This window comes from Oncorhynchus masou, chromosome 10 (genome assembly GCF_036934945.1).
Source record: "Oncorhynchus masou masou isolate Uvic2021 chromosome 10, UVic_Omas_1.1, whole genome shotgun sequence".
NCBI lineage: Eukaryota > Metazoa > Chordata > Actinopteri > Salmoniformes > Salmonidae > Oncorhynchus > Oncorhynchus masou.
Window position 1 is genome coordinate 1,391,873 of NC_088221.1, and position 18,830 is coordinate 1,410,702.

At 42.4% G+C, this 18,830-nt stretch overlaps 1 protein-coding gene across 2 annotated transcripts in view; it reads left to right on the forward strand.

Annotated features, from left to right (window-relative positions):
- Nucleotides 1–18,830, forward strand: part of LOC135547053 (Krueppel-like factor 12) — a 197,009-nt gene that overhangs the window by 72,838 nt on the left and 105,341 nt on the right. The window lies entirely within an intron of this gene.

The window sequence follows — 18,830 nt, forward strand, 5'->3', positions numbered from 1 at the left end:
GGTAGGAACCTCCATGACACAGAGAAGAGCGGTCTCGGTTGAGTGACCAATCTTGAAGCCTGACTGGTTTGGGTCAAGAAGGTCATTCTGAGAAAGATAACGAGAAAGTTGATCAGAGACAGCACGCTCAAGGGTTTTGGAAAGAAAAGAAAGAAGGCATACAGGTCTATAGTTTTTGACGTCAGATGAGTCGAGTGTTGGTTTCTTGAAGAGCGGAGCGACTCAGGCCATTTTGAAGTCAAGGGGACATAGCCAGTGGTGAGAGATGAGTTGATGAGGGAAGTGAGGAATGGGAGATCTCCAGAGATGGTGTGGAGAAGGGAGGGGAGATGGGGTCAAGCGGGCAGGTTGTCGGGCGGCCAGACCTCACTAGTTGCAAGATGTAATCTGGAGAGAGAGGGGAGAAAGAGGTTAAGGCGTAGGGTAATTGTGTGTGAGTGAGACCAGTGGACTCAATAGGCTGAGTGAATGAGTAGCAGATGTAGTCAACCTTTTTTTCAAAGTGGTTTTCCTAAGTTGTCCTCTGAGAGGGAGGGGGGGCTGAGAGGATGAAGGAGAAGGTGGAAAGGAGTTTCCTAGGGTTAGATGCAGAAGCTTGAAATTTAGAATGGTAAAAAGTGGCTTTAGTAGCAGATACAGCAGAAGAGAAGGTAGAGAGGAGGGAGTAGACGGATAATAGGTCCTCCGCGAACTTTAGTTTTCCTTCATTTTTGCTCAGCTGCCCACAGCCCTGTTCTGTAAGCTCGCAATGAGTCACTCGGCCAAGGGCCAGGAGGGCTGAGCCGGCCCGGGAGGAAAGGGGACAGTGCAAGTCATAAGATGCGGAAATGGAGGAGAGTAAGGTCGAAGAGGCAGAATCAGCAGACAGGAGGGAGAAGGACTCAGCAGAGGGGAGAGATGATAGGATAGAAGAGGAGAGAGGAGTGGTAGAGAGCGAATATTGTGACGACGCATGACCAGCTGGGTTGGGGCTGAGTGGTTAAGGTTGGAGGAAAGGGAGACAGAAAAGGAAACAAAAGTAGTGATCAGAGACCTAGACAAGGGTTGCAGTGAGATTAGTAGGCGAGCAGCCTCTAGTAAAGATGAGGTCAAGCATATTGCCTGACTTGTGAGTTGGAGTGGATTGGGAAAGGGTGAGGACAAAAGAGACGAGGAGGGGTAAGAGAGAGTTAGAAATAAATTAATTGAAGACAGACGAGGTTGAAGTTGAAGAGCAGTGAGCTATCGTCACGAAATGAGCATAAGGTGTCAATCTCATTGAGGAACTCTCCTGTTGAGCAATATATGACAATGTTTAAGCTTGAGTGGATATGAATATATAGCATTCACAACATTTGGTTTGGAGCTATAATATAGTTATGAAAGTTATTAAATTCAGGCTTGGCTCAATTGCTTTCAACGGGGAAAGATTGCTTCTGTACACGACTTCCGTGATAATCATTGAATCATTCACTTTGCCATGTGGAGCTATTCCAGTCGAGTTGTTTTCAATTTTCACTTGCGCTTCACAGTGAGGCAGAATAAGAAGAAAATAAGCTGTTCTCCATCAATCTAGTGTATCATTATAAATCCCTTGAAATGACACTACTGTTTACAGTGATATTTATTTACAGACAGTGCCAAAGTTGTTGAGACAATTTGTTTGTAATTCAGACATTTATTTTCAAAGTGAGATCATGGATCATCGTGGTTATAATCCAAACTTGGGTTAGCTAACTTTTTCTAGCTAGCTACCCAGTTAGCTATGTGTTCACAGTACATTCAGCAAAAGGGAATAACTATATTTGATCAGAAACACCAAAGCTGAATTATTTAAGTGCTATTTTCATTTTATTTTTATATGGTAGTTAGTCATATTTTGGTTAGCTATTTAGCTAAATGCTGTCTAGCTTGCTAGATATTTAGCTAGCTAATTATAGAGAATCCAATCAAAACATCTTTTCACAAATCGGTAAAATAATATGTTAATTGTGTAGGTACTCCTCTAAGAAAACCAAGGTTGCTAACCTCATGTCACTATAATAATCCGTTCAAAACTTATTGGAGTTTTTACCCTTGTAGAATGGTCAAAATAAGGGTGACTAAGTCGATAGAGGCCAGAGAAAGAAAGTGGTCACAAATCAGGAAAATAGCATTGCGTCAGCTCGGCTGGATGCTGTGGTGAGTATTAAGGTTACCGGACAAGCTTACTATTGAACTCATCATCTTTCTTCTCAAATCCAGAGGACATAAAACAATATAGAGTTGAGATAGATACGCTGTTCATATTAACCTCTCTGGGATCGTTCGGGACGCCAGCGTCCAACCTCGCCAACAGCCAGTGGAATTGAAGGACGCCAAATTCAAAACAACAGAAATCTCATAATTAAAATTCCTCAACCATACAAGTATTTTACACCATTTTAAAGATACACTTCTTGTTAATCCAACCACAGTGTCCAATTTCAAAAAGGCTTTTCGGCGAAAGCAGAACAGGTCAGCTACTAGTCACAGAAAGCATTCAGCCATTTTCCATCCAAAGAGAGGTGTCACAAAAAGCTGAAATTTAGATAAAATGAATCACTAACCTTTGACGGTCTTAATTCAGCTCATGTAATGCTTGTTTAGCTTTTTGAGACTTGTGGAAATAACTGGGAAGACGACGACCACCAAATGGAAAATCCTCAAAGGTTTAGCTGCACCACTCTGTCAACAGAACTCACTGAATATTATTGGATGTATTAGGTAAAAAAAATCTACTTTTTGAGTAAAATGTCAATACTTTAAAGAAAGACCCCGCTCAACAATTCAGAACATGAAGAATCATATTTGTCTTGATAAAATGTACTTTTTTAACATAAGAAAGTGTCATCACCAAAGCACGTTTTCACCCACTTTGGGCAGAGTTGGGGGACAGCCTTGACAATATTTATTCTATGTTTATTAGTTAGCTAAAGAGCCAGCTAACATTCATTATGCATGTGTTGTCATCCAACCATTTCTGGTTGCTTAGCTAGCTAATCTTAGCTGTTTAAATGGCAACCTCATCACATTGATTGGGAATTCGCTGACTGGCTATGGCTAGCGAACTCTCATTTTCTGGATATGAATGATAATTGACAATGTTTCATCCAGGAAATTACACATGCCTCTAGCTTGTGTTGCTTGCAGTAAGCCAAATATTTTTTATTTTTTCCCACAAATGTCATCATCTTTGTATTCTATAGTCAGAAAATGACATCCTCACCAAAACGTAGAAATGACAGCCAAAATGTAGTGATAGACAAGGCTTTATTAATGAAGCCTAAATGAGCATTACTATTTAGTGTTATGGTTTATATGGAGACTTTTGCCTGTCACCTTTAAGGTAAAATGATATTATGTTTTTACGTCTGTTGTTGTATTTCACCTTTATTTAACCAGGTAAGACCCATTGAGGCTAAACACCTCTTTTGTTAGGGCAACCTAGCAAGAAAGTGAACAAGGAAATAGCAGTGTGTACACACAATACAAAATACAAAGTTTCACAACTTAAAGACAACTGCAGCTATCACAAACAGTGTCATCAATCAGAGTCTTAAAAACAGGCAAGGACACCAACTCCCCTAACTTAAATATCTTTTGAAGCCTGTTCCAGGATGAATATTGTTTTCCCCATCTCAGTTCTAGCCTTAGGAACAGACAAGCACTTTGGGGATTTTAGTGTCTCTAATGCAAGCAACTGCGCAATGATCACTTAAAATCATTAGGGAAAATACCAATGACCGAGTATTTATGCAGATTGTTAGTTAAAATATCAATAAGTGTTGCCTTAGTGTCTTTTTGATTGAATTGTGTGACTGCATTTATAATTTCATTAAAATGCGTGGTATTGCTCAAACCTCTTAGGTCCTCGTAGTCTGGAGATACCCAGTTCCAGTTTAAATCGCCCATAAGCACCATTTAATTTCCCCCAACCACACATCAGTTAATTCAGAGAATCTAGGGATTCTACTTTTGCAGACGGAGGTCTATAACATCCTTTTAAATCTAAGTTCACAGCATTCGATAACTGCAATGCTAAAAACTAAGACTGTTTTGGTTTAGATAATGACCTTAGTTCAGTAACCACATATCTGTCTTTAATATAAATGGCTATACCTCCACCCTTACTTCGTCGGTCACGTCGGTAAACATAACCATCCAAGCCTATAGACAGATTTACAACAGATTTCTTAGGCCAGGTCTCGGACAGAATTTTAAGACATCTGAGTAAACAGTGTGAACCCAGACTTTTATCATGTCCATTTTCGGCATCAGACTCCTCACATTAATATGCATCAGTCCAAACCCTGATCTAGTGTTTAAATCATTTGGAGTGGGAAGTTCATCCATTGCCAATGGGCCTGGGTTTGGGTGAATGTTTCATGACACCAAAAGCAGAAAGAATAATGAATCACCTTGATTTGTTGCTTCCCAAAATCTCTACACTTTGATAAAAAAAATCCAAACAGTCATCTGATATAACAAACAGTTTTTAGCCAGACTAAACCCTGTAGATGAGAAAGTTTTATAAGCATGTCTCAGTAGAAAGCTGATAAAAGCTGCTGTAACATCAAGGTGTTCAGCTGTAGTCTACAGGTCTAGTAGAGAAACCAAGCCCGACCTTGCTGCCTTAGTTAGAACGTCAGCGCGTTTCACAACGCGCCCGGTCGCCTTGCCGTGCTCTACCGCACATTGAGCCCAGTAGAATGGTCAATCACCGTGTCCACCTAGCTGGGGTATCCTGGGCGAGCAAGCCCAGCACATCTAGACGTCATGACACCGCGCAGAAACCGACCTCTGGCTTCCACCACACAGCACAGCAAGGCAGTAGAGGAGTCAGATAGATTGGCGGAATACAGTTGACAAACTGACCTTTGAGGAGTATCCAAGGCTAATCAGCCAAACGTGTCTCGACAGTCAGTCAATGTGCAGATGTATCCTCTTGGCTTTCAGGGAGGGCACTACACCGGCACTGTCTCCTCGTGTAGAAAAAAGCAGATGTCACTGCTTGGTTTACTAGCGATTTTAATGCTTTAATCCTGTAGGATTTTAGATTTTTACCTGTTGTTTAATGACAACTCCCGCAGCCTATAACTGTTTTGCTTAGTAATAAAATGTGTAACACTTGAAACAAATTAAGTGTGACAACTATCTCAGTGGAACTGCCCTGCCTCCATCTTTAGTTCTGCCCTGTCGATATGTTCCATTGTCTTAAGGAACATCCATTCTGTGATTTGATCACACACAGGGCAAGAGCCTTAAAATTCATCCTACAACTCTTTCAAAAGAAAATGGCACATCAGAACCATTTTCCAATGGTCCTGCTTTTGAGAAAGAATCACTCCGTTAGCTCAATACTCAGCGTTAACTCTCCCTTTCTGCTGTTTCTGGGTGGTCATTACATAGACAACCACTGGCCTGTTCTACCCATTGATTTCATATGGGGAAGCTGCTCCCGGACAGTTCATTAGGGTAAATCAGTGTTTCCCAAACTTGGTATTGGTGAACCCAAGGTTTTTTTTGGCCCTAGCACTATACAGCTGATTCAAATCAAACTCATCAAGCTTTGATTTTACATAAGGGAGGGAGTTCCTAATATGGATGCCATTTCTCTGCAGTATAATCAGTCCACTGGATCAGAAAGTGACCACTGCTACCGGTCTGTGGAAATACTGTAGAGTATTAGACTACTGAATGAAACTGCATTCATGGTAAATGGTGCATGTCTTCTAAATCAGAAATTACCTTTACATTTCAACCACGCTACAAAGAATATCGTCGGCACTACGGATTGAATCGAGCCCTTGACCTTTCTATGAAAAACTACAGTTTTAGTTAAAGGTGGTGGTGTATGTCTGTGAGGTGGTCATTTGAAAGGAGAGAGAGAGAAAAAACCTGTCTCTCAACAGCCTCCTCTCCGCTCAAGTCGCTAGAGTGAGGCTCCACCCGTGGTTGCCATAGCAATGCTATCTGGGCCCACCAAGACCTAAAGCCCAAGGACAAACTGGACAACAATACAAAAGCTGTACACAGCCAGGAGTATCTGGTGAATTCAGACCTACACACACAGCTCTACAGCCAGGAGTATCTGGTGAATTCAGACCTGCAGAGGATTTCTGCCTGCTGGATATCAAGTGTGAATCTCCCCTATTTACCTTTTTTCAAACAGGGAAGTCATATTGAGATTAAAGTCTCTTTTGCAAATGAGCCCTGCACAATACAAAAATGAACACATCGATAGGCAAGTAGAGATAAATGATTAAATACACATCAAGACAGGATTTTTTGTGTGTATGTATAAATACAATCTCACAAAGTGAAAATATCTCACACACATGTTTACAAGGTAAACTTAATGCTTCAAAGTCTGTTTGCATCCTGGCAGTTGAACTGCTTGCAGTAAGGATTGGTGAACATGGATACAGACTAAACGTGTTTGCAGACATGATATACCTGACCAATATTGAAAACTCAATGCCCCCTGTAACGGAGACGCAGGAGGTCAGGAAGCAGGGGCAGTCGGTGGGTTTAATAGAAATTAACATGGGGAAAAAAGGATCAGCATCTAGACATGAATCCAGGAAACAATACTACCTAATGGGTGATACAACGGAGTGCTAGATGAAGGGGTAGTAATCAGGGAGTGATGAAGTCCAGGTGTGCCTCGTGATGGGGTGCAGATGTGCTTAATGATCATTTGTGGAAAAAGTACCCAATTGTTATACTTGAGTAAAAGTAAAGATACCTTAATAGAAAATGACTGAGTTAAAAGTGAAAGTCACCCAGTAAAATACTACTTGAGTAAAAGTCTAAAAGTATTTGGTCTTAAATATACTTACGTATCAAAAGTAAATGGAATTGTTAAAATACACTTAAGTACTAAAAGTAAAAGTATAAATCATTTCAAATAACTTATAGTAAGCAAACCAGACTGCACAATATAGTTTTATAAATTTGTATTCACATTAATAATTTAGAAATTAAGCATATGTGTTTAGTGAAGCCACCAGTACTTTTGGGTGTCAGGGAAAATGCAAGAAGTAAAAAAATCCATTATTTTCATTAGGAATGTAGTGAAGTAAAAGTAGGAAAAATATCAATAGTAAAGTAAAGAACAGAAACAACAAAAAACAACTTAAGGACTACTTTAAAGTATTTTTACTTAAGTACTTTACACCACTGTTAATGATGGTTGCCAGGTGTGTGTAATGATGGGTTGCTAGGGTTGGTGGTTAGTAGACTGGCTATGTCGAACACCGGAGCGGGAGTAGACATGCCAGTACCCCCCGGACGTGCGGCTCCAGCCGCAGGATGACACTGGCCAGGGGAATGGGCGAGTCGGCAAAGGTGGTAATCTCAGATGTCGACTACCGTACTCCTCCAATTCCACCAGGTACTGGAGCCGACCCCCACGAAGCAGGGAGTCCATGAGGTATCTAACAGCATCGGAGGGGATTCCCTCGATGTCCAGGGGAGGTGGAGGGGTGTCGTGGGGGAGACGCCATCAGCCAGGGGAGCGGTAGGCAGTGGGAAGCTGTAATCAGTATGTTACCTCATTGACCCTACGGAGGACTTGGAATGGCCCCACAAACCGGGGGCTCAGCTACGAGCAGGGCAGGCGGACCCGGAGGTTCTTGGTAGAGCCGCAATCTACCTGCTCCTATTGAAGGAGGCATTCCAAACTTCCTCGGTGTGCCAGAACCACTCGTCCACCGCAGGGGCTTCGGTCTGGCTCGGGGTCCACGGGACTAGGGTCGGGTGATACCCCAAGACATACTGGAAGGGAGACAGCCCGGTGGAGGAGTGAAAAAGTGAGTTCTGAGCACACTCTGCCAAGGAAAGGAACCGGGCCCACTCCCCCTGCTGGACCTGACAGTGACTCCTAAGGAACCTCTCCAGCTCCTGGTTGGTCCTCTCCACCTGCCCATTGGACTGAGGCCGGGACCCGGATGTGAGGCTGACCGTGACACCCAGCTTCTCCATGAAGGCTTTCCATACTCACGATGTGAATTGGGGACGATGGTCTGAGACCATGTCCTCCGGAAGGCCATAGTGCCGGAAGACCTGCTGGAACAAGATGCAACAATTCGGGAGGGTAGTACTCAGGAATCGTGGAGATGGGACAGGGCATTGGCTTTGATGTTCGGCGAACGTCAGCGGTATGACAGGGTGAAATTAAATCTTGCTTGGCGCGGGTTCAGCCGCCACGCTGTCGGTATGTACTCCAGGTTCTGATGGTCGGTGAGGATGAGAAGCAGGTATGTGGGCCCCTTCAGCCAGTGTTTCCACTCACTTCTTAAAATGCCAACTTCACCGCCAGGAGCTCCCGATCACCGATGTCATAGTTCCTTTCTGCGAGGTAGTATTCTGTGACAGCGACGCAGGGAGTCAGGAAGCAGGTGCAGTCGGTGCGTTTAATAGGAACGAACATGGCATGAATACAAAAACAGGAGTAGCATCTAAATATGAAAACAGGAAACAATACTACCTAATGGGTGATAAAGGGGAAGTCTGGGTGTGCCTCATGATGGGGCGCAGGTGTGCGAAATGATGGTTGCCAGGTGTGGATAATGATGGTTTGCCAGGACCGGTGGTTAGTAGTCCGCCGACATTGAGCGCCAGAGCAGGTGAGCGGGAATAGACGTGACACCCCCTTTCATACAAATATTTTCAGAATACTCTAAAATCTCAGGATATAAAATTTACTTGGAAAAAAATGAAATAATGGCAACAAGAAAAAAGGATATCTACCAATTATGTAAAACATCACAGCACCATTTAAAAATATATGGCACATGGAAAGCAATCGAGGGTGGTCTATGGTGATAGGTGGGATGGGCTGAGAGTAGCTGAGGGGTGGGATTAAAGAGCTTATGTTTGGTAATGCATTATTGTTATGTGACTGCTTTATATAAAAGTAAGTATGCAAGTAAAATGTATATGTAGCAGAAAAGCTATTGAAAAAACAAAAAGGTAGTTGTCCTCCGAAAGAGAGGGGCGGTGGGGAGTAAAAAATAAAAGGATGGCTCACGATCTACATAAATCCTTTAAGTGGACCACAAAAAATATGAAATAGGATGCTTAAGGACATTACAGTTGGATCAGCCTGTAGTGTGGTTTTCCACTTTAATTTTGAGTGTGACTCCAAATCCAGACCTCCATGGGTTGATACATTTGATTTCCATTGATAATTTTGTGTGATTTTGTTGTCAGCACATTCAACTATGTAAAGAAAAAAGTATTTAATAAGAATATTTCCTTCATTCAGATCTAGGATGTGTTATTTTAGTGTTCCCTTTATTTTTTTGAGCAGTGTATAACTTTATTCCATTACTCAACAATATGAAAGCAGCTTTAATTAAGTGATATACTTCCCATATCTCATGCAGGTAGAAGAAACCTATTCCCAAACGTTTGTATATATTTTCGATAATACCAATTACCCCACTTAAGGCATTATTTTTTTAAAGTATATTCAGTCATAACAGACTTTATATGGGCAAATACATTTTCCTAAGTCTGAGGGTGGTTTTAACCTTCCAGACCTGGAATTGCAAAAACTCGCAACCCAAGGCTTTTACCTATGACATGTAGTTAAATGCACTAAAGGGGAACAATGGTTACATACTGAAGATGCTCATCCCCAGAATCTTTTTACGTGTCTATTTTCAAAGAATAAAGCGCTGAATATTTTTTATTTTATTTATTTATTTTACCTTTATTTAACCAGGTAGGCAAGTTGAGAACAAGTTCTCATTTACAATTGCGACCTGGCCAAGATAAAGCAAAGCAGTTTGGAAAGTTATACATGGAGTAAAACAAACATACAGTCAATAATACAGTAGAAAAATAAGTCTATATACAATGTGAGCAAATGAGGTGAGATAATGGAGGTAAAGGCAAAAAAAAGGCCTTGGTGGCGAAGTAAATACAATATAGCAAGTAAAACACTGGAATGGTAGATTTGCAGTGGAATAATGTGCAAAGTGGAGATAGAAATAATGGGGTGCAAAATAAATAAATAAATACAGTAGGGGGAAGAGGTAGTTGTTTGGGCTAAATTATAGATGGGCTATGTACAGGTGCAGTAATCTGTGGGCTGCTCTGACAGCTGGTGCTTAACCTCTAGCGTCGAGCAATCCCGTATCCGGGAGCGTAATCATAGCCTCAAGCTCATTAGCATAACGCAACATTAACTATTCATGAAAATCGCAAATTAAATGAAATAAATATATTGGCTCACAAGCTTAGCCTTTTGTTAACAACACTGTCATCTCAGATTTTCAAAATATGCTTTTCAACCATAGCTACACAAGCATTTGTGTAAGAGTACTGATAGCTAGCATAGCATTAAGCCTAGCATTCAGCAGGCAACATTTTCACAAAAACAAGAAAAGCATTCAAATAAAATAATTTACCTTTGAAGAACTTTGGATGTTTTCAATGAGGAGACTCTCAGTTAGATAGCAAATGTTCAGTTTTTCCAAAAATATTATTTGTGTAGGAGAAATCTCTCCGTTTTGTTCATCACGTTTGGCTAAGAAAAAAAAAGAAAATTCAGTCATTACAACGCCAAACTTTTTTCCAAATTAACTCCATAATATCGACAGAAACATGGCAAACGTTGTTTAGAATCAATCCTCAAGGTGTTTTTCACATATCTATTCGATGATAAATCATTCGTGGCAGTTGCCTTTCTCCTCTGAACCTAATGGAAAAGTGCACGCAGCTGGAGATTGCGCAATAATTTCGACGGAGGACACCTGGCGGACACCTGGTAAATGTAGTCTCTTATGGTCAATCTTCCAATGATATGCCTACAAATACGTCACAATGCTGCAGACACCTTGGGGAAACGACAGAAAGTGTAGGCTCATTCCTGGCGCATTCACAGCCATATAAGGAGACATTGGAACACAGAGCATTCAAAATCTGGGGCATTTCCTGTATGAAATTTCATCTTGGTTTCACCTGTAGCATTTGTTCTGTGGCACTCACAGATAATATATTTTGCAGTTTTGGAAACGTCAGAGTGTTTTCTTTCCAAAGCTGTCAATTATATGCATAGTCGAGCATCTTTTCGTGACAAAATAGCTTGTTTAAAACGGGAACGTTTTTTTTATCCAAAAATTAAAAGACCTATGTCGAAGAAGTTAAAGCTATTGAGGGAGATAAGTGTTTCCAGTTTCAGAGATTTTTGTAGTTTGTTCCAGTCATTGGCAGCAGAGAACTGGAAGGAGAGGCGGGCAAAGGAAGAATTGGTTTTGGAGGTGACCAGAGAGATATACAGTGAGGGAAAAAAGTATATGATCCCCTGCTGATTTCGTACGTTTTCCCACTGACAAAGAAATGATCAGTCTATAATTTTAATGGTAGGTTTATTTGAACAGTGAGAGACAGAATAACAACAAATACATCCAGAAAAACGCATGTCAAAAATTTAAAAAAATTATTTGCTTTTTAATGAGGGAAATAAGTATTTGACCGCTCTGCAAAACATGATTAAGTACTTGGTGGCAAAACCCTTGTTGGTAATCACAGAGGACAGATGTTTGCACACATCTCAGGCGGCATTTTGTTACACTCCTCTTTGCCACTCCAGGACCATACCTCTTGAAACTAGGGGGTACTGTTTTCATTTTTGGAAAAATAACGTTCCCAAAGTAAACTGGCTATTTTCTCAGGACAAGATGCTAGAATATGCATATAATTGACAGCTTAGGATAGAAAAAACTCTAAAGTTTCCAAAACTGTAAAAATATTGTCTGTGAGTATAACAAAACAATATTGCAGGCGAAAGCCTGAGAAAAATCCAATCAGGAAGGGACTCTTATTTAGAAAGCTCTGCGTTCCTATGCGTCCCTATTGAGCAGTGAATGAGATATCAACCAGATTCCTTTTTCTATGGCTTCCCTAATGTTTCAGGCTTTTATTTTGAAAAATGAGCCTGAATGACAACATTACGTCAGTGGTCAGCTGGAGGCTCTCAGAGTGTTTTGTGCGTAAAAGACAAATGCGGCCATTGTTTCTCTCTTTCCTACTAAGAAGCCATCTGACCCGGTTGATATATTATCTAATAGATATTTGAAAAACACCTTGAGAATTGATTATAAAAAAAAATGTTTTCCATGTTTCTGTCGATATTATGGATCTAATTTGGAATATTTTTCGCCGTTGTCGTGACCGCAGTTTCCGGTGGATTTCTCAACCAAACGTGAAGTACAAACAGAGGTGTTTCGGCTATGAAAGATAATCTTTATGGGACAAAATGAACATTTGCTGTCTAACTGGGAGTCTCGTGAGTGAAAACATACGAAGCTCATCAAAGGTAAACGATTTAATTTGATTCCTTTTCTGATTTTCATGACCAAGCTGCCTGCTGCTAGCTAGGTATAATGCTATGCTAGGCTATCGATAAACTTACACAAATGCTTGTCTTGCTTTGGCTGTAAAACATAAATTCAAAATCTGAGATAACAGGGTGATTAACAAAAGGCTAAGCTGTGTTTCAATATATTTCACTTGTGATTTCATGCATATGAATATTTTCTAGTAATATTTTTTGTCTGTTGCATTATGCTAATTAGTGTCTGTTGATGACAATTGGCCCGAATCCGGGAGAGGGAGTTCCAAGAGAAGAAGGTACAGGTCTGTGAGAGGCAGAAATCTTGCTTGTTTGTCGGTGACCAAATACTTATTTTCCACCATAATTTGCAAATAAATTCATAAAAAATCCTACAATGTGATTTTCTGTATTTTTTTTCTAATTTTGTCTGTCATAGTTGAATTGTACCTATGATGAAAATTACAGGCCTCTCTCATCTTTTTAAGTGGGAGAACTTGCACAATTGGTGGCTGACTAAATAATTTTTTGCCCCACTATACATGCCGTTGAACATTTGAATGATTCAGAGGACAACTGGGTGAAAGTGTTGTGGTCAGATGAGACCAAAATGGGTCTCTTTGGCATCAACTCAACTCACCGTGTTTGGAGGAGAAGGAATGCTGCCTATGACCCCAAGAACAACATCCCCACCGTCAAACATGGAGGTGGAAACATAATGCTTTGGGGGTGTTTTTCTGCTAAGGGGACAGGACAACTTCACCGCATCAATGGAACGATGGACGGGGCCATGTACCGTCAAATCTTGGGTGAGAACATCCTTCCCTCAGCCAGGGCATTGAAATGGGTCGTGGATGGGTATTCCAGCATGACAATGACCCAAAACACACGGCCAAGGCAGCAAAGGAGTAGCTCAAGAAGAAGCACATTAATTAAGAGGCTCCTCTGGCCTCCACTCGTTACCTGCATTAATGGCACCTGTTTGAACTTGTTATCAGCATAAAATATACCTGTCCACAACCTCAAACAGTCACATTCCAAACTCCACTATGGCCAAGACCAAAGAGCTGTCAAAAATTGTAAATGTCACGGTCGTCCTCCTCTTCATCTGAAGAGGAGAGGCGAGAAGGATCGGAGGACCAAAATGCGGAGTGGTATGTGTTCATGATGAATATTTAATTAAAGAAAGTACTGAACACTGAATACAAAAACAAATAACGACCGTGAAGCTATAAATGAGACCTGTGCTGACACAAGCAACTAACATAGACAATCACCCACAAACAAACAGTGCAACCCAGGCTACCTAAGTATGATTCTCAATCAGAGACAACTAATGACACCTGCCTCTGATTGAGACCATACTAGGCCGAAACATACAAATCCCCAAATCACTGCCCACCCAACTCACGCCCTGACCATACTAAATAAATACAAAACAAAGGAAATAAAGGTCAGAATGTGACAGCACCACGCCCTCCCCTCCCAAAGGTGCGAACTCCGGCCGCAAAACCTTAACCTACAGGGGAGGGTCTGGGTGGGCGTCTGTCCGCGGTGGCGGCTCTGGCGCGGGACGTGGATCCCACTTCACCATAGTCTTAGTCCGCCTCATTGTCCGCTTCCGTGGCCTCCTAACCACGGCGACCCTTCTAAATGAACCCACTGGACTGAGGGGCAGCTCAATACAGAGGGGCAGCTCGGGACAGAGGGGCAGAAGCTCTGGCGCCTCTGCGCTGAGGGGCTCTGGCACCTCTGGGCTGAGAGGCTCTGGCCCCTCTGGGCTGAGGGACTCTGGCGCCTCTGGGATGAGGGGCTCTGGCGCCTCAGGCAGCGCTGGACAGGGGGGAGACTCCAGCAGCAACGGACAGGCGGGAGACTCCGGCAGCGCCGGAGAGGAGGAAGGCTCTGAAAGCAATGGACAGGTGGGAGCACCTGTAGGGATGAGACGGAGAGACAGCCTGGTGCGGGGGGCTGCCACCGGAGGGCTGGTGCGTGGAGGTGGTACCGGATAGACCGGACCGTGTAGGCGCACTGGAGCTCTTGACCTCCGAGCCTGCCCAACCTTACCTGGTTGAATGCTCCCGGTAGCCCTGCCAGTGCGGCGAGGTGGAATAGCCCGCACTGGACTATGCAGGCGAACCGGGGACACCATGCGCAAGGCTGGTGCCATGTAAGCCGGCCCAAGGAGACGCACTTGAGACCAGATGCGTAGAGCCGGCTTCATGGCACTTGGCTCGATGCCCACTCTAGCCCGGCTGATACGAGGAGCAAGTATGTACCGCAACGGGCTATGCACCCGCACTGGGAACACCGTGCGCTCCACAGCATATCATGGTGCCTGCCCAGTCTCTCTCGCCCCCCGATAAGCTCAGGAAATTGGCACGGGTCTCCTACCTGGCTCCGCCACACTTCCTGTGTGCTTACCCCCAATACATTTTTGGGGCTGACTCTCGGGCTTCCATCCGCTCTGCCGTGCTAGCTCCTCATAATACCGCCTCTCTGCTTTCGCTGCCACCAGCTCGGCTTTGGGGCGGCAATATTCCCCTGGCTCTGCCCAGGGTCCTTTCCCGTCTAGGATCTCCTCCCAAGTCCATTTCTCCAAATAGTACAGCCTCTGCTGCTGCTGCTGCTCCTGCTGCTGCTGCCTCTGTTGCTTCTCCTGCAGCTGCTTTTGCTGCAGCTGCTGTTTACCACGCCGCTTGGTCATTGGTTGGTGGGTGATTCTGTCACGGTCGTCCTCCTCTTCATCTGAAGAGGAGAGGCGAGAATGATCGGAGGACCAAAATGCGGCGTGGTATGTGTTCATGATGAATATTTAATTAAAGAAAGTACTGAACACTGAATACAAAAACAAATAATGACCGTGAAGCTATAAATGAGACCTGTGTTGACACAAGCAATTAACATAGACAATCACCCACAAACAAACAGTGCAACCCAGGCTACCTAAGTATGATTCTCAATCAGAGACAACTAATGACTAATGACTAGGCATACAAAATATACAAATCCCCAAATCATAGAAAAACAAACAGAATGCCCACCCAACTCACGCCCTGACCATACTAAATCAATACAAAACAAAGGAAATAAAGGTCAGAACGTGACAGTAAACCTGCACCAGGCTGGGAAGACTGAATCTGCAATAGGTAAGCAGCTTGGTTTGAAGAAATCAACTGTGGGAGCAATTATTAGGAAATGGAAGACATACAAGACAACTGATAATCTCCCTCGATCTGGGGCTCCACGCAAGATCTCACCCCATGGGGTCAAAATGATCACAAGAACGGTGAGCAAAAATCCCAGAACCACACAGGGGGACCTAGTGAATGACCTGCAGAGAGCTGGGACCAAAGTAACAAAGCCTACCATCAGTAACACACTACGCCGCCAGGGACTCAAATCCTGCAGTGCCAGAAGTTTGCTAGAGAGCATTTGGATGATCCAGAAGAAGATTGGGAGAATGTCATAAGTTCAGATGAAACCAAAATATAACTTTTTGGTAAAACCTCAACTCGTCGTGTTTGGAGGACAACGAATGCTGAGTTGCATTCAAAGAACACCATACCTACTGTGAAGCATGGGGGTGGAAACATCATGCTTTGGGGCTGTTTTTCTGCAACGGGACCAGGACGACTGATCCGTGTAAAGGAAAGAATGAATGGGGCCATGCATCGTGAGATTTTGAGTGAAAACCTCCTTCCATCACCAATGGCATTGAAGATGAAACGTGGCTGGGTCTTTCAGCAGGACAATGATCCCAAACACACCACCCGGGCAGCGAAGGAGTGGCTACGTAAGAAGCATTTCAAGGTCCTGGAGTGGCCTAGCCAGTCTCCAGATCTCAACCCATAGAATATCTTTGGAGGGAGTTGAAAGTCCGTGTTGCCCAGCAACAGCCCTAAAACATCACTGCTCTAGAGGAGGTCTGCATGGAGGAATGAGCCAAAATACCAGCAACAGTGTGTGAAAACCTTGTGAACACTTACAGACTTACTGGCCTCTCTCATCTTTTTAAGTGGAGAACTTGCACAATTGGTAGCTGACTAAATATTTTTTTGCCTCACTGTATATGCAAAGAGATAATACATATATATATATATATATATATATATATATATATATATAATCGGTTTGCATGTATATAATGCTGTATATTCCTAGAATGTGTTCAACATTTATGAATGGGTATCGAATTAGGACAATAAAATATCAAATATATATAGTTCGAACCAGCCACAAAACCTTGCTAAGCTAAACCTAAGCATTACTTTGGGGAGCTAATGCAAGTCTTCATTTCTCATGCAAGGGTATTCATTACATATGAAGTCTGATTCCATGCCAGCTTTGTTATATGTGTGTTTTTGTGTACACGTGAATGTGATTATCCGACAATCCAGACACTTGCGGGTTAACTCAGCCAAGGATGCTCTCTCTCCCCTCACCAGAGTAGTTTCGATGGGGTTCTGAGTGGAGACATGGCCACACATCCTGTTGCTGATGCCAGAAGTGGAGTGTAACAGAGATGTTTAGAGCATATTTGCTTTGCTTTGCTTGCATTCCTCCATGTACTGCCTGCTAAAATAATAAAAGGCTGGGTTACTTCAGGTCGGCCTTGGCCAAGGGAGACGGAACATGCATTGTTGTCATTGGCTCCTTCTGAGGAGCCATCTTAAAGGTACCGTACAGTTAAAGGTAGAGTAGTTTGAGTAATAAGAAGCTGCCCATTTTATTGAATGAGTGTACTTTGTGTCCCTGTTACTGTGATAGGTGTCTGTAGGATAGAGGTTCAGATTCAGAATCACATAGGCAGTACTTTCTTTAAACATTGTTTTACATTTTCACTTAGGACTTTAAAAAAAGATTGAATGACATTCAATAGTTTTCAATGCAGAAATTTCAGAGAAACTCCATTATAACATTGGTATCTGTACTCTAGTATTATGTGGTTCATGTTGTTTCATGTGCTATTCTAGAGACAGCGAAAGCCATAAGCAGTCAATTTCAAAGGGCTGTTTAAACATATAATGTCTCCTTAAGCACATTGTCCCTCCAAGAACTGTAATGTACGACTCATTATCGTGTTCTTAGAAGACGTAATCAACTGTGAATGGGACATTCAATCAGGTCATTCATTGTCACACATTATGCTCACACACGCACACACCATGCACTCACACACACTGCACACTGAATGTACAGGTTTACTGTAAGTCACTTTGGACAAAAGTGTCTGCTGAACAACTAGGGCCGGGATCCAATGCGATCACTGGTTAAATGCATTGCAACTATTATATGCAGCATTTACGGTGAATGCAATCTCTACAAACATCTGCACATCTACCATTCCAGTGTTTAATTGCTATATTGTAATTACTTCGCCACCATGGCCTATTTTATTGCCTTAACTCACTTATCTTACCTCATTTGCACACACTGTATTGACTGTGTTTTGTTTACTCCATGTGTAACTCTGTGTTGTTGTATGTGTCAAATTGCTATGCTTTATCTTGGCCAGGTCGCAGTTGCAAATGAGATCTTCTCAACTGACCTACCTGGTTAAATAAAGGTGAAATAAAATACATAAAAAAACATGGGGACATTGCTTTTAAAAACCGCAAAACCTACTGTATAACCCGTGATCGGACTGAATCCCAGCCTAGAAAGCATTAGCTGAAAATCAGAGTCTGTGTGTGAAGGAGAGACCTGGGTCATTGTCAGTATGCATGAAACAGAAGAAAATGTTTGTTTCTCTAGCAATTTGCCTCTCCACCTGTACCCAGCCACACTATCAATGATCCAGAAAATCACCTGTAACGATCTCCGCTGTTCCCCAGACCTCATGGGTCGTAGTGGATTTGAAAAGTGTTTCAGTGTGTTGTTCTTTTCTTGAACTATCTTTTCACCAAAACAATGAAACCCAAACCAACCTCTAGATAAAAACGTGTCCAGGGGAAGATTCTGCAGGCTACAGAAAACACCCGATATTCAGATTACAAATACAAGTATTATTTTACACTGCCCCCTCCCGAAAAGAATCATTGGATTGCCTGCCTATGGAGGTATAGGCAATGCTGACAAAGAAAGTGATGCACAAACAGCTCACTGTGTAAGCATTAAAGCCTTGCGCTACGATTCTCTCTTTCTTCTCCCATACCTGGTGTGATTGATTATATGCTAACAGATTTGCTAACAGTGATTTTTGGTCATATCCATGTACGAGCAGAAAATTAGGACAAGTCAGCTGGACGAGTCATTGTGTGCTCAAACATGGATAATTGTTTATACTGTATGGATCGATATCTTTGTTACATTGTGTTTTACTCTATGACTTGGTGATAAGCTTGAAACATTCCCAATAGCATATTTGGCACATATATTGTAAATGGCTGTACTATTTTGCCTTTGTGCAATGCAATCATTATATACTAAGTTGAGAAGTAATTAACAAAACGGACCATGAAGTAAAATGCAAATAGTAAAT